The 15,123-nt window shown below is 37.6% G+C and overlaps 1 long non-coding RNA gene across 1 annotated transcript in view; it reads left to right on the top strand.

Moving 5' to 3' along the window:
• The window catches only part of LOC135447736 (uncharacterized), a 340,899-nt gene that overhangs the window by 299,357 nt on the left and 26,419 nt on the right, over nucleotides 1-15,123 (top strand). Inside the window, exon 3 of the long non-coding RNA XR_010440283.1 lies at nucleotides 13,230-13,314. This is a non-coding gene — a long non-coding RNA (uncharacterized LOC135447736). The remainder of the gene's footprint in view (nucleotides 1-13,229; nucleotides 13,315-15,123) is intronic.

Genomic DNA, 15,123 nt, shown 5'->3' with positions numbered 1-15,123 from the left:
GCAGAAGTCCTCCAAGAACCAGTTCTCTGGGGCTGTTCTCCTCTCACGTCAGAGGAAGACATTGCTAAGGCTTCCCCCACAAATGTTGCAGGGTATAAAATTAGCCCACTGATCTTAGGAAAACGGCTCGAAATAAAGCAGTTATTGCCAGCTTGATGAAGTTCCACTCTGTTTAACTTATCACAAAAATATCAGCTTTCATATTTGACCATTTCTGTTAAGAGAAATGATTTACTGAAGACCACCTCATGCTCTTGCACCTAGCTCACAAAGACACCTCTCAGCATCTTCTGCCAAACTGAAAAAGGTGAAGAGTTAGCCACCTCTTTATATTAATATTTTTTAGCATAACATATGCCCCTCTTGGTTTTCACTCTATGATCAAAATTCCCTCAATTCTGAGTAAAAGCTGAGTAAGGACCTTGGGGTATTGCCTGTGGGTGCTCAGAGACTGCTGGCATCAGGCGTGGAGTGAGTTGCTCTGAGATGAGCTCGTTCCCTGGTATTTCCTCCTGTCAGAGCCACAGATGTGCTTCATTTCATTAGGTGTAGCTGTGGGCATACTGCCATCCAGCTCTGCTGCTGACTTATCCCACTACTGCTGAAGGCCAAATAATCATAATCATTTCAAGTTGATAGCACAGTATATTTCCCCAGGGAATGCTATTCAAATTAAATCAGTCATACCAACAATAATTTTATAATTATATAAAGGGAGCCCTCTAGTTCAGTAATTTTTCTGGAAAAATTGTGCATTCTATCAAATGGTTATTTCTTCCTACAGAGTTTTTTCTCCCCACAAATCTTGATACTCTACCTTTTTTTGCATGAAAAAATTTGTTATTCTTATAATTAGCATGTATAAGTGCAATCAGTGTCAAAATAAAAACAAATGTAAATTTCAGAATTTATCTCTGATGTAGGCACTGGCTGCCACAAGATGATTTTCTGTTGTTGATGGCAATAAGTCATTGATTAGCCTCATTTTGAAAGCACTAAAGGCCAGATTAAATATTCCAGTCACATTCAAAGGAGAATGATATTTTCTCATGAAACTACCATGACTGATATTTATTGGTCAGTCTCAGGCTCTGCAGCTCCAAGTTCAGCAAGGAGCTCTACTTTGAACATCCAGAGTAATTTCCTGGTGTCACTTGAATGCTTGTAGGAGCAGATGGGCATAAGGCTTGGAGAAAAACTGAGCCTGAGGGATCTGCTGTAGTAAGCTGGGACACATAGAATTGTGGAATTGTCTGGGTTGGAAGGGACCCTAAGGCCCATCCAGTTCCATGGCTTGGGAGTGAGGAGTGACAGCTGATCCCTTTGCAAGCGGGTTATTCCAATACAATGCCAATCCTGCCTTTTTGTATTATTTCTCCCATTTTCTACAGCAAAGCATTAATGAGAGTAGAAAAGTAACCTAATTTCTTCTACTGCAAGCAGATTGCTGAACGTTTGTGATTCTCTGAGTTAGATAAGGAAAGCCAGTTTAGGAGCAGGATAAGGCCTCTTTTTAGGCTAGATCAAACTGATTGCAAAAGAACAAGAGCTAAAAGTGCTCCACCTTTTTAGAATAGGATGATTTATATCTCCTTTATGAACAGAAGATAAAATGTTCTGCTTCTTATACTCTCCACAGAAATAAAACAGAACTAAAAATAAGTCCTAATGCAGACAAGTTTAAAATAGAGCTCACAGCAGAGAAGTATTCATGAGCAAATGAGTTAATGATTTCTGACTGGTTGGGGCATATAACAAAATATAAAACATAACCTCTCCTAAGTGTGTGTGGTTTTATTCTATTACTATCAATGAGTAGCATCAAATGGCATGAATTGTGAAATCCTTCCCTGGATGAGCCTGAATCAGGGTTTGAGGCATAACTTCAGCGGTGTGAAGTTGAACTTTGCATCTCTTTCATCACTCATTTTCCTGTACTCTAGACTACTTAAATGTATATATATATGCAATGACTGATTACTTTAAAGTGGTCAGGAGACTTTTCCCAAGAGACATGAACTCTGAATGGTCAAAATCTAGTAATGAATTTGATTTTCAGTCACGGAGATGTCTGGATTTTATGCTTGTCTTAGTTTATCACATGTGTTCCTGTTATCATCAAGGTCCAGTGAAAAGCTCAATTTCAGGAGATTTCTGGCGGGTAGGATAACAATGAAATTCTTGATCTAACTGTAACTGTGGCTTTTGTTCTGGTAGGCGTCTTTTTTGTCTATCTTTAGAAAATCATTTCAAACTCAAATGAGCACTTCTGCCCTCAGAGAGAGGTAAAACTGATGTAAAGTTTTTATCATAGTATCCTGTTCCCAGTTTGGCAGTTCCTGAGAAATAAAATACTGGGTTATATTGTAATCAGTCACTGGTATGTTTTGGAGACTAAGATTCTACAAACAAAATTTCAGAATTAAGTTTGTCTCTCCATTTCAGCTGATCTAGAAAGAAATGCTTCAGCTCATTTCAGTGTTGCTGGTCAGGAATGTACATCCTTTGCCTCTCATCAAAGAAGAAGGTCTTTTCCATCATTTATTTCTACATTTCTACATCTTCTTAAAATGGAATAAAATTTCTTGTCCACTGAAAAATATGAATCTCATTCCCATCAACTGATTCATCAAAGTGCACATTGCTACTTCTCATGTATTAGTCTCCTTCCATCACAAACCACATTAATGTAGCATATTGATGTAATTAATCTTTTAACACCTCCAGAGACACTGCACATGTCACACTGTGCCTCATCAGGGCAATAAAGGTTACAGGAGAGTTGTATCAAAGACCATGTGCATGCTGTATATACATGATCCTATAGCCTACTTTTTGTGCTATTTTTTAGCCCTTGAATTTACATCTGGCCATAGCCTGTGGCTGCACCTTAGCAGTCCTGCATAGCTGTAGGCAAGTGCTCAGCTCTCATTGGGAAGATGGTACCTTTTTCCTCTGATTTTTGACAACAGGGTGGTCTTGCTGAGCTGCTGCTGACTGGAAAATAATAATGGTGGGAGAGAAGCTGTCACACACCTAAGCTCCTTCTGTGGGTTTTGCCCCATATAGCATATGGCCATCCATGCATCAGTGAGCAGTGACCACCCTCATGTCAGGAGATGTCTTTTGCCTTGGGCTGTCATTGCAGACATGCCTTGTTACTCATGAAATGCATTAATTAAGCATTCTCTTAATTATATTATTACAGTTTCCTCATCTTAGTGATTTTCCTGTGACTTGACTTGTATGGCATCAGTTTACTGCTTCTTCTGATGAAGCATTTAAAATGCTTTCTTTTCAATTTTGAGTATTAGTCTAGAAGTACAGGTTTCACAGTATTTCCTTTTCCCAGGACTGTGATTTGACCTGAATATTGGAGCCTTCATTGTCATTATAGAGATAATGTTTCCTTTTTTGACCGTGTCTGGCCATTAATTTTTTGACCAAAATTTCATTGTCATTATAAAATGATGATTTCACTTGGCTGGGATTCTCTTGCACACCAGGTTTTCCTCAGTCAGACCCCTTGCTTCTTTCTTCCCAGGTCATGCTACCAGCATTTGTTGGGTCTGCTTTTGGCCCAACTTTAATAAACTCATTTATATTCCCTAATATAATTTTTTTCTTCAGTCTTTTCAACTCCTAGTTACCCCATCTCTACATAATGAATTTGTTTTTTCCTTTGTTTCTCCTTTTCTTTTGGTCTTATCTTTATCATATAAGGGATAATGGAAGCAAAAGAAATTGTGTGATACTGCTTCTACTGATTAAATTAGAACTAGAGTGTCTACTGCTTAGGGCAACCTTTTACAGCTTGGTAATGTGATAAACTGGAAACAGGCAGACCAGTAAACCTTCCTTCTTTGCCTAAATTCTGTTTGCTGTGTACATTAACTACGTCATTACTATCCTCTGTGCTGGCAGCAATGCTTACCATTAATCCAAATTAAAGAATTCATGAGACAAAGAAATAGTGACAAGCTTGGATTGGACTATGACCAACATCATATGGATTTATAGGAGAAAGAAATGCAGCTACGAGTAAATAACCTCTCAGGAGTTTAAATTCTGTCTTTACTACTTTGACTCTGGGCACTGCTGCCTGAACTTTACTGCTTCTCTTTGAGATCAGCCTTTAGAGTTTAAAGTCTGTTCTTCAAATAACCAGTTTTCCAATTTTTGTAAATTACTTTTATTAGTACTGTTGCTGTTGATAACACAGTTCACAGAAGACTCACGGGTAAGAATGCAAAGGCAAACAAACCACATTCTCTCTGAGTGGCTAAAGACCAGGGCCCTGGGACATTTAATGTCAGATGACAGGAAAAAAGTTATCAAGTGGGAATAGAGTAAATTATTCTCCAAGTATTATAATAAACAATAACTGCAATATATGCTTGTTGTTTTCCACTTGTACTCACTAGATTTGTATGTGGTAAAGCAATGGCATTGCCAGAATATATCTGAGTCTGCAGAAAATGGATGAAGCAGTTGCTAGATTAATGTTAGGCTGACTGATCTGCACCTGGGGACTAACATATTGTTTGGAATTTTTGATTTAAGGAAAGGAAGTTCTGGTTTTAGTCAAATCTTGAAGGGCATCTCCCACCCTACACAGTTAATGGCAGGAAAACCTTTGCCATTAAAATAGTTCTGCTGCTTTACAGAACTGGGATGTCGCCCTACAAGCCTTTGTTCCTGGTCCTAAGGAATAATTAAGCAACTAAAATATGCAATTGGCATGCTCAAAATTATAGGTGGAAAAAAAATTTGAGAAGATTGGAATATGCAGTAGATGTTTGAAGTGCATCACCAGCGTCAATGAATACAAAAGCCCAGGAGGAACTGTGGCATTTTGTCAAATTCTAAGTTATTAAAATACCATCCTGATGCTGACCTTTTGATTTCTTCATTAGATGCATACAAAGTGAACAGCTTCGTTTTAAAAATAGTATTTTGAAATTAAGAATGTCAGCAGCTAAAAATGAAGTGTTTTCACTAAAATTTGGGTAACTTGTTTTGGTATTATTGACTGCTATTTTTGAATCTTTCTTAATTACTTATATTCACTCCATTTTGGACCCTCCAAAAGTTCACATCCTGAAAGTCCTTGAAGACTAAAAATTTCACTGGCCAAGACCCTGCATACTGTGTATTACATCTGGCACCTCCGGTACTAAAACCTCTCTTAATATACAGAAAGACTATTTGTCTATAGTGTCACATAATAATACTCAGATTTTCTGAGTGGCAGTTGTTTTCTGGACTTTTGGAGGCCCTTCTATATTAGAAGTAATTTTTTTCTACCCAATCTCTACTGCTTGAATCTCCAATGGAAAGTAACCATCAGCTACTGAACTGACACTTTGGAAAAGAACGAGCCAAGGTTCATATGTATATGTTTCTTCACTTTCCCTAAATCAGATTTTTGTGCTTTTAAGATTAAATACCTTATTTATGGAGAAAAGATAAAGAAGATAGTAATTCCTGGAATTCTGGATGGGATCTGATGATGATGAGGTTCATAGGTTTCATGAGAATTTGAACAACGCAGGGTTGTTTTGACATCTGTGGGAGCATCTGCAAGATTACAGTTTAAATTCTCACATTCGACCTTCCAATATAATTTCAAAATTACAATAATGCAGTCTTACTGCAAATAGGAACAGTTGGTTCCTTAAATGAAAATTACTAGTAATTGCAATTTCATTTTTTATTAGAAAGGTAATTAATTTTTTTCCCAAGTAATTTGCAATAATGCCTGTGTGTTCAGGTTTTGCTACTGTCAGAGACCACTAAATATTTGAACACCTTTTCTTTGATGGGACAGCAACAGCTAAATCCCAAACCACAGATTTTTGTTAGGAGCATCTGTGTCCGAGTTATTTTCTGGTACTTAGGGAAGAGACAGGAAACAGAAGAGGTTTCTCATTCACTCCCAGCCACTTGCTGGCCCTCAGTTGGTGATCTGGGCTATTCTCAGCAGTGCTGCTGATGGAGAAAAGCAGTGACCTCCTAAAGCACTGAGGCTTGGTCCTACCATCACATCCTTGGAAAAATAGATTATGTGAAACTCATGGATTATTCCTGTGAGTAGGAAAGACGCTAAATTTATAGGTAAAAAACATTGCTTAGGAAATATTACTCTTTGGTGTTGAATATTATGGTATGGTCAAAATCTCATCCTGACTGCTGAAGCTGTCAAAGGTCATTGGTTTGTGCTGAAGTCAGCAATGGGGGCTGTTCTTTGCAGCCAGTGAAATCTTCCCTGTATTTCAGTGACAAATATGTTATTACCATAGCACTATTCTATTCATTATCTGAATGGGCAGAGTGACAAATGCAGTGCCAACAGGGATATAGATATGGCTAAATTTACAGAATGTGTCTTGACCCACTTGTGTTGCACAGGTCAATTTGTTTGTTCTTCTCCTGGATTTCCCATAGCCTCATAGCAAAGTAAAACAAGCTTTGAATCTCAAACACTCTTTGGATGGATGGGTATACTCTACCCGTGTTAAAAGACACTCAGGCATGACACAGACCCAAACTGTGCTTATGAGCAATGAAGCAAGAGAAAAACTCAACATCTGTAAATCTACTAAAACCACAGTAAATTACACAGATGCAGAGATATGTGCCACTCAGAAGACAGTATTTTTGCACGTAAAACCCAGTGCAGAATGTCCAGCCTGGTGCTCTGTACCTGGTTGGAGCAGTGCTCGAGTGCAATCCCAGATTGTTTCAGTGACAGTGCTTCAGTCACAGAGATATTGCTTTATAGTACATTTCCTAGTATATTTTCACTGTTATTCATCCTAAAATTTTAATAATAAAAGTATTCCATTCTAGTACTTCCATTCTAGTATCTCAAAATATTTGTGAAGTGCTATAGATAAGTACTAGAGGACTAATTTGCAGAGTTTTGCACATATACTATTGATTACATTTTATTTGTTCACCTTCCAACATCAATCTACAGCTTTATAGTAAGAATGATAAAAATATGTTTTGTGTTTCATGTCATTATTTGTATGACTCAGTACCTGTAAATGCAACTGATATAAGTGAGGAATGAAATTGCACAGTTGCTCTGCAAACAAGGCTGCTTGTGTGACTAAATGACAATTTGCTTATGTGACATCAGAGGACATTTCACATATTTTGTTTCAGCATGTCACATCAAGTCATTAGTAACAATTACGATTCCTTTTTAAATCAGTAAAGCTACAATATTTTCAAGCATATTTATCCTTGTTCCCCCACCCACCTCTATTTCTTTTTTCTCCCTCTAATCTCAGCACAAGTTTTCTGATTTTTCTTCTTATGTGCTCCATACAGAAGCTGGGTAAGTTCAGAACCAGAGAGTTCTTGTTTAGCTCCTCTCTGGAGCCTGGACCAGATGGTACAAAAGAACACACATCCCCAAGGAGTTGCATAAAAAGTCTGTGGAGGCCTGGTACACAGTGGAGCTGTACTGCCTGAAACATTTGCATAAATCTTCCTGCAGTTCCCTTAAACAATGTCTGTGGCTGGGATGAAATAAAAGTTTTGGAGTACTTCTAGCTGGGGGTTTCTTTCATTTGTTTTTTAGAATTTCTTTAGATACAAAACAAAGGTAAGGTTATGTGGGAATTCTGACTTTCTTTCGCAAACCACAAAGAATAAAACCTTTTTTTATTAAGCAATGGTATGATCAGAATTTCTGGGTCTGTTTAGAATGACATAATTTGTTTTGAGATGGAGATAATCAGTCAATGAAAATGCATTCCTCTGGTCTGCACCCTAATTCCAGTTCTCATTTGCTCCAACTAGATAGATCTGCCTGCCAAGCATCATTTTGGTGGTTTTGCGATGTGGGAACTCTGAAAAAGATTTCACTTTAGTTGCCACCCAAATGATTTCAATCTATGTATGCACATGAAAGAATACTGTGAATCACTTGCCTATTCAGCTTTTCTGCAGTTCTCATTCCCGGCAGTGCTGACAATGATAACACAACAGTACTTTTGGTCCCAAATTCAGGTTTATCTACCAGGAGTTACTACTGCTGTGTCTGTTAAAGCTTTCTCAGTTGTAAAAAGAAAATCAATATTCGTTTGATGTTTGCAGCTTGAACCTACACTAGGTAGAAATGTAACAATATTGCTGTTGTCAGCATAAGTCCAGAACTGAGCTGACAAACAGAAATTCAGAGGAATGAGTGAAAAAGCTTGTTAGTATGCCTGCTGTTACCCAAGGAAGAAGTGAGCATTTGAACATTACCAAAAATGCTTTTTGAGTAGAAGATTTGGTTACACAGCTCTTGTTTCAAGGGGATTTTCCTTTTTTAAAAAAGATCTATTTGTTAAATAATTTATTAAATATAATACTTGGAAGGGGGAGGGGGCCTTAAAAATGCATAATAATGCTTTTTTAACACTTTTCCCCCATTTACTTCATTTAAGTATTCCATTTGACTGAAAGTGAGAGTGTGTGCTGCTCTGCTGTTTTTACTTTTCTTGCTTGTCTTCCTAAAGAGAGAGAACCAGGGACTCCTTCAATTCATGCCTTTGATCAAGCCTTGCTCTTTTTCTGAGAAAATCAGAATTCTAAGCCCTCAAGTTAAAATTTTTCAGGCTTTGTTTTCTTTTAAATACAAATATATTTCTAACTGAAGAGGCCTGTTTTCAAAAGTGAATAACACCCTTTGAAAGAAGATTTTAGCACATTTGTAAACATGGTTTGGCCTCTTTTCAGGTTGAAAAATTCAACTTCCCTAAATATAAATACAGTATTTCTGTGTCTAATGTAAGCACAGAGTCATAGGAAATGAATTCCTTGAGAATAAGTAAACACCTAAAAATCATTGGGCAGAATCTGTCACAAGCTGTGTCAGAGAGATTGGCATGGGAGAGATATTCCATTCTTAGCCTCCAGAGCCAATCTGCAGGTTCATTTTGCTATAAAAACCAGATTGCTTGTGCAGGTATTCCTGCAGTAACATTTGTCTGTCATTCTTGTATCAAAGACTGCATGAAAATGTGATGAAAAAAATGAAAATGTATTTAAAATAGATATGCAATGTAGAAAACAATAGTAATTTGCAAGAATGGAAATCCTTCCTAGTGAAGCCATGCCCTTGACCCTGGAAGGGATCCTGCCTGAGCTACCATAGCTCTTGGCTGTGTACACAATGAGAAGCAGAGGCACAGTCCTCAGAGACTCACCTGGGGCAGCTCAAAGCTCCAGGGGAGCAGCTGTTCCTGCTTCCCAGTGGTTCTGTGAGCCTTGGAAAGCTGCTCCTGGCAGCCAAGGCAGCACCTCGCAGGGGGAGATCAAAGGACAGGTGTGAGAGTCAAAGCAAAGCTTCTGTCAAAATATCTGGGATGTTTCCCTGATCCTTTGAAAGGAAGTGAAGGTGTGAAAAGCTGCTCATTCAGCAGTTCAGTGGCTACCACCCAAAGAGTATGGGAAGTTTTCAGTCAGGGACTTCTTAAAATCAAAGCCATGCGAGTTTAAAAGCAGGAAGGTAAGGTAAAGGGTGGTGTGTGTGAAATCATTTGTGCTGATTTTAGAAACAGTGACCAAATTAATCAGACTCAGATGGCAACACTACTGAAGTTCTGTTTCAAACTGCAGCTCTGTTTTGCAAGTTAATGCTTTCATTGCAAATATATGCTTTTTGGGTCATTTCTTTTTTAATTCTCCAGTTTTAATTTTGTTCAGGTCAAGTGCTTTGGATATATTTAGCAGAAATATTCTTACAGACATTTAAAAATATGAGGGTTCTTCAAACAAACTTTATGCAAAGTTGTCAGAAACCCACTCTACTGGCTAAATTGTCAGGTAACTTTATTTCCTGTGAGGAGGAAGTTGGATGTAGATTGTAGTCGTAAGATGATTCATATGTTTCTTGCTCATCTCCCAACTGCTTCCCTCCTACATAAAATACAAGATGCAGTTTCTCCTACAGATATCTGTGCAAGTCAGTCTCACACACTTTTTATTTCTGTACACAGATAGGTGAACAATCCAGATATAAACAGATTAAAATAGTTTGACAAGAAATACAGTTCTTAGAATTTTAATTGATCCAGTAAATCTGCATTTCTGCCCACTTAAACCAAAAAAACTCAAACAAGATCCTTGAGATTATTTTATTCTAGAGTTTAAAAATGTATGGGTTTGTGCCATATTTTGAGGATTAATATATGCCAGTCTGTTAAGCATAAGCAGAATTTCTTTCTTTTTCAAAGGAGCATAAGCATTTTAAAAACACAAAATAGCCCTGAATTGATTTACAATGGTTAGAAATGCTGTTCATGTAGCCTGCTTTTTGGCAATGTGCAAGTGTAGTATCTGATGGGTAAATACTGTATTCTGAGCACAAGGGGTCCAGTTCTGCCAGCTCTTCTATTCAGACAGTTCCATTAAGATACATAAAAATTCTCCAGTGGGATTAAACTTCACTACACTACACATAAATATTTTCTCATACTAAGAAGATAATGAGTAGACTTTTTTTCAAACAAAAATTTTAAAAAAATATTTTCAAATATAAAAAAAAGAGAGGTTGTTGGGTTTTTTTCCATAAAAACACAGGTTTTCAATGCATATTACTATCTACTATCACTTAGTAACATGTTTGTAAAGTTAGGAAGGATAACAATTTTGTAAAAACAACACTGCAAATATTTTATTATTCAAGAATGGAATGCATGACACTGAGGTACATTTATCCTATAAATTGGCTTGCACTGAAATTGGGAATAATCTAATATAATGACAAAAAGTTCCTCCAAAGGATAAAGTGATTCAGCTGACAAACTGGCTATTACTCACTCAGACTTTTCAAGTCTGTCTTTAAATAAAACATTAGTTAAAATATTATGGTATATGCCTCATGTCATCCAAAGCAAGATGAATGCTGCATTACCTTCTATGAGATACTTTCAATTAAAAATATTTAAAAGCATGTCGATGTAGCTGAAAATGCACAGGCTTTAGATTTTTGGAACAGTGAGATTTACTTTTTGGTGATGACTAGCAAAGATTAATGAAATGGATATATTAGTTAATTTGAAGGCTACAGAGGTTTATTCAATCATAGGAAATCTACATCCAATATATACTTCATAACCACCATTGATCATAACTACTGTAAGTACAGCCCCAAATAAAGCCAGATTGGATTGCCTTTACTTGCCTTGTTGTTTTCTGCCCCATGCACTGGTTAGATGTTTACAGCAGTTGTTGTGATTCTTTGGTTGCTTTATCAGCACACAGGCTCTAGGATAACAAGGCACCATGGCCAATGAATATTACCAGAAGGCATTAATTCATTCAGTTTAGCATAATTTATTAGGCAGCACATAAACTAATAATCTGTTCCTGTGTTAAATATTACGACAGTGAAGAAGAGAAAGATCCCATTTTTTAGCTGAAAGAACGTTCAAGGCAAGGTTTGTTGAAAGAGGCCATATATTTAACTTAGTTAATTGTCATGGTTAGAAATAAGGTTTGCACACAGCTTCTTGTACTTGCAACCAATGTCCCTGAAAAAGAGAGCTAAAGAATACCATATGTACCTGAAAACTTAACTTTTTCTCCTATCAGGGGTACCACCTGGGGTAATGAGAGTCCTACATCTGCCTTTGGAGTTCAGTCCAGGTTGGACAGGGCTTGTGGAAGGTGTCCCTGCCCTTGGCAGGGGGTTGGAACTGGTCCCTTCCAACCCAAACCATTCTGTGATTCTATGATTGGTGAAACAAAGTTACAGCTACAGAAAAGTAATTCTCTCTGGACTCTTCTGGATATATTTTTGGGCATGAAACCATGTACTAGTACTCAGCAAAGATGAGATAAAACTGTGACATTAGAAACTTTGTGTGTTCTCCCAGTGTTTTATAGAAGTTTTCAAACATTTAAATTACCTGTTCAGAACTTCACAATTTCAACTTCCTTCATGGTTATTAACTTGCTTCAGTTCACCTACACGGGGTAATTTAGTATTCTTTGAATTTTTAATACCTTTTCAAGATTGATATTTATTATGTGTTTATAGCATTCTGTTTAAATGCTATTAAGCAGCGTGGTAACAAAATAATGTGGTATATCTGCTACAGCATGTTCAATAATGTACATGATTGTTTCTCTGCAAAAGAAAGAAGCCTTGGGTGTTAAGAGGCTCTAAGTAGGAGGCCATGCTGGCAGAAGGGAATTTGGGATAGCAGGGTTCCTTGAAGGTCCTGAAGAACAAGATCAGAATTTATTTGTAACATGTTTATTATAATTGAAGTTAGTAGCTGCCTTGAGATAGCATCACTCCCATTTAAAAAATTCTCAATAATAGTTCATAGAAACTCATGAGCAAAATTAAATTCTGAGCTGAGATGGTGAAGTAAACTATCCAAGGTAATATGTGAATCCGGATTAGCTCTTAAGATCTGCTCTCCCTCTCCTCCTATTTCCCTTTCTGTCTCTTCTTGCCTGCTGACTGTAATGTCTGCACATACATCCTAATGTCTATGGGGCTCTGTATGGGTAGTAATAAATAATTGTATCTCCAGCTGATGTTCCTAGAAATGACAGCGTCTGAAATATAGCCAGTAATCTGACATATAAATCTTCCTTTGGAATCTCAGCAAATTCTACTTCTCTTCTAGATTTGTCAGCTGCCTTTCAGATTCATGGCCTCTGTGGTTTGGTTGATGTATCTTTCAAACCACATGGGATAATCAAAGTTGCCCTTGTTGGATCCCATTAGACTCTTTTTAAGAAACCCCAGGGGTCTCCATGAGGCAAAGGACCCCCGGAGCCTGGTGTTCTTGAGTTACTCATTATTCCTGCATGGGTTTAAGGATATGACTTTGCAGCTCTCTCATCTGGGAACCAGTGCTAATCCAGATGAAAATTAGAGGATTCTTGCTTACAAGGTGGCCAAAGCTTAAAAAATGACACAAACAATATTGACTCTTCCAACAATTTTTATTCTTCTTCTTTTTTTGAGGGGAGTGGTGGTGGGTGTTTGGGAGGGAGGGATGTGTTTCATTTTATTAAGCCATTGTGGCAAATCTGAGTGGTTGTTCATTTTATACTTCTAGTTCTTTACTAAGCACATTGTTCTAATAGCCCACCTAGCACAATGTCTTATCTAAAATGCTAAGGAGAATGCTACAGCATATAAAAACAAAGTTGATGCAGGTAAATCCAACATGTGAATGTTTTGTCCATTTTTCCTTGTACAGGAAGTCGAATTTGTGCAGTGGTGCTGATGTGGATTCCTAAGGCTCTGGGACAGGACAGCCAATCACACAGGAGTCTGGCATTCATGTGAGTCTGCTGTTCTCTTGATGCCAAACAAAATATCCTCCAGGGTTTCCAGACAATTTTTAAGATTAAATAGAACAATCAAACTTAATTAGCATATTTATCAGTCAGATGACTCCAAATGTTTTTACGAGAGTTGGAAAGTACATTTGAATGATTTAGATGGTTTTCATTTCTTAGCAGGAGCTAGGCCTTTGTTTATGGTAAGTCAACATACCTGCGCCTACTGAGACTCTTGTTCTACATCCCAAATGAATTCAGCACTTTGGAATTTGCTGGATAGAGAGGGGTGCACAAAAAAGTGACTCAGGTTCTGTGTTCATTTGCAACAGGGCAGATGTGCTCCAATGCAAAGCAATCACTGGAAATGCTTCCCTTTGGTGTTATTGTTTCATTGAGGGTAGGGATTTGGAAAAAGGGGCTCCTGTGGCACTGTAACAAATGGTTTATCAGCTCATGCTGGAAGTTTAAGTGTAGGTAACATAAAGATCTTTTTACGTTATTGATTTTAATCAGATACCCTCTTCAGTTTTTTCAAATATGTCAATGCCAGAGTGATACAAAGAGTGTCATTCTCCTGTGGTTCCTTATCTTTTGTTCATTATCTTCAGTCTCTTATCTGAACACACATTTGATTTTTCCCCTCTGAAATGCCCAATAATTTTAGAGCTGAAAGCAAATCCTTCCAAACAAATCATTTTGACCCCAGTAAATCCAGAACTGAATAGTAAAATACTAAGGAATGACAGCAAATAATACATGAAGCTTTGGAATATTGGGCCTAGAGCCAAAACATATGAGAGTGTCAAAGACACAAGGTGGAAGAACAGGAAAGCCTTTGTCATCTGCTGCAGCACTTGGGGAAATGTGGAATCATTTTGTGTGCTTGTATTGGCCAAGGGGCAAGGGATCCATGTCTTGCAGTTTCCTGCATGTACTGTTTCAATTCAGAGTTTTACTAATGTGATCTTAAACAATCTGGAAGGAAGAAAAGGGCAGCCTGTTCACAGGGAAAGGGCTTGTGTGCTGATGTTCATAAGGTGGCACCAGCACCATAGTGTCGACAGTGTGGGGACATGTATAACCTCTGGATGTTTTAAGGAAAATATCAGGCAACAAGAATAAAATTTGAAGGCAAAAAGAGCTCCAAGCCTGCAAATAACATACTCAAACAATATGGGAGATAGATTATTAAGTATTTTCTAGGAAAATCTGCTTCTGATAGAGTGGAACAAGGGAAGAAAAGGCAGGATTTAGGCTCCTGAGAGTGAACTATTAATGTGCTGTTAAAAATGGGACAGCTGTATGTGATTCTTTACTCTTCTTACTGGGCTGAACATGCATTAAATTAAGAATTCTGTGGGTTTGTAACACATCAAGCTGAAAGCTTATTTCTGTATACTGCAATAACCAGGTAAGAATGCAATTACACATAAAAAAACATGCTAATTGCTACCAGCAGTCGTGTTTTGAAGATCATGCATTTTTTATGCATAGCAAGCTGCTAAAATAGCCTTACTAGTTATTTCTGCATCATAGCAGCCCTATTGGAAAAGCACTATCAAAAAGGTATTCCATTTTAGGATTTCCACCAAGACTTTGCAAGCTCCTGGTGAAGGTGCAAGAGGGATGTGACAGACACTGCATTAACATAAAGCTCAGAATACTTACTGCCTTCTGCTTCCCAGGGAAGCAGTCACTCATGTTCCTGTAAAGGCAAAAAGCATAAAGAGACTGGGGTCTGTTATCAGCCCTCTTGGGCAGAGCTGAGATACAGAGTGCTCTGCTTAATATTGCTTATCTCTAATTTTG

Source organism: Zonotrichia leucophrys, chromosome 4A (genome assembly GCF_028769735.1).
Source record: "Zonotrichia leucophrys gambelii isolate GWCS_2022_RI chromosome 4A, RI_Zleu_2.0, whole genome shotgun sequence".
NCBI lineage: Eukaryota > Metazoa > Chordata > Aves > Passeriformes > Passerellidae > Zonotrichia > Zonotrichia leucophrys.
The sequence above is the reverse complement of the archived record's forward strand: the minus strand, read 5'-3'. Positions and strand labels throughout refer to the sequence as shown.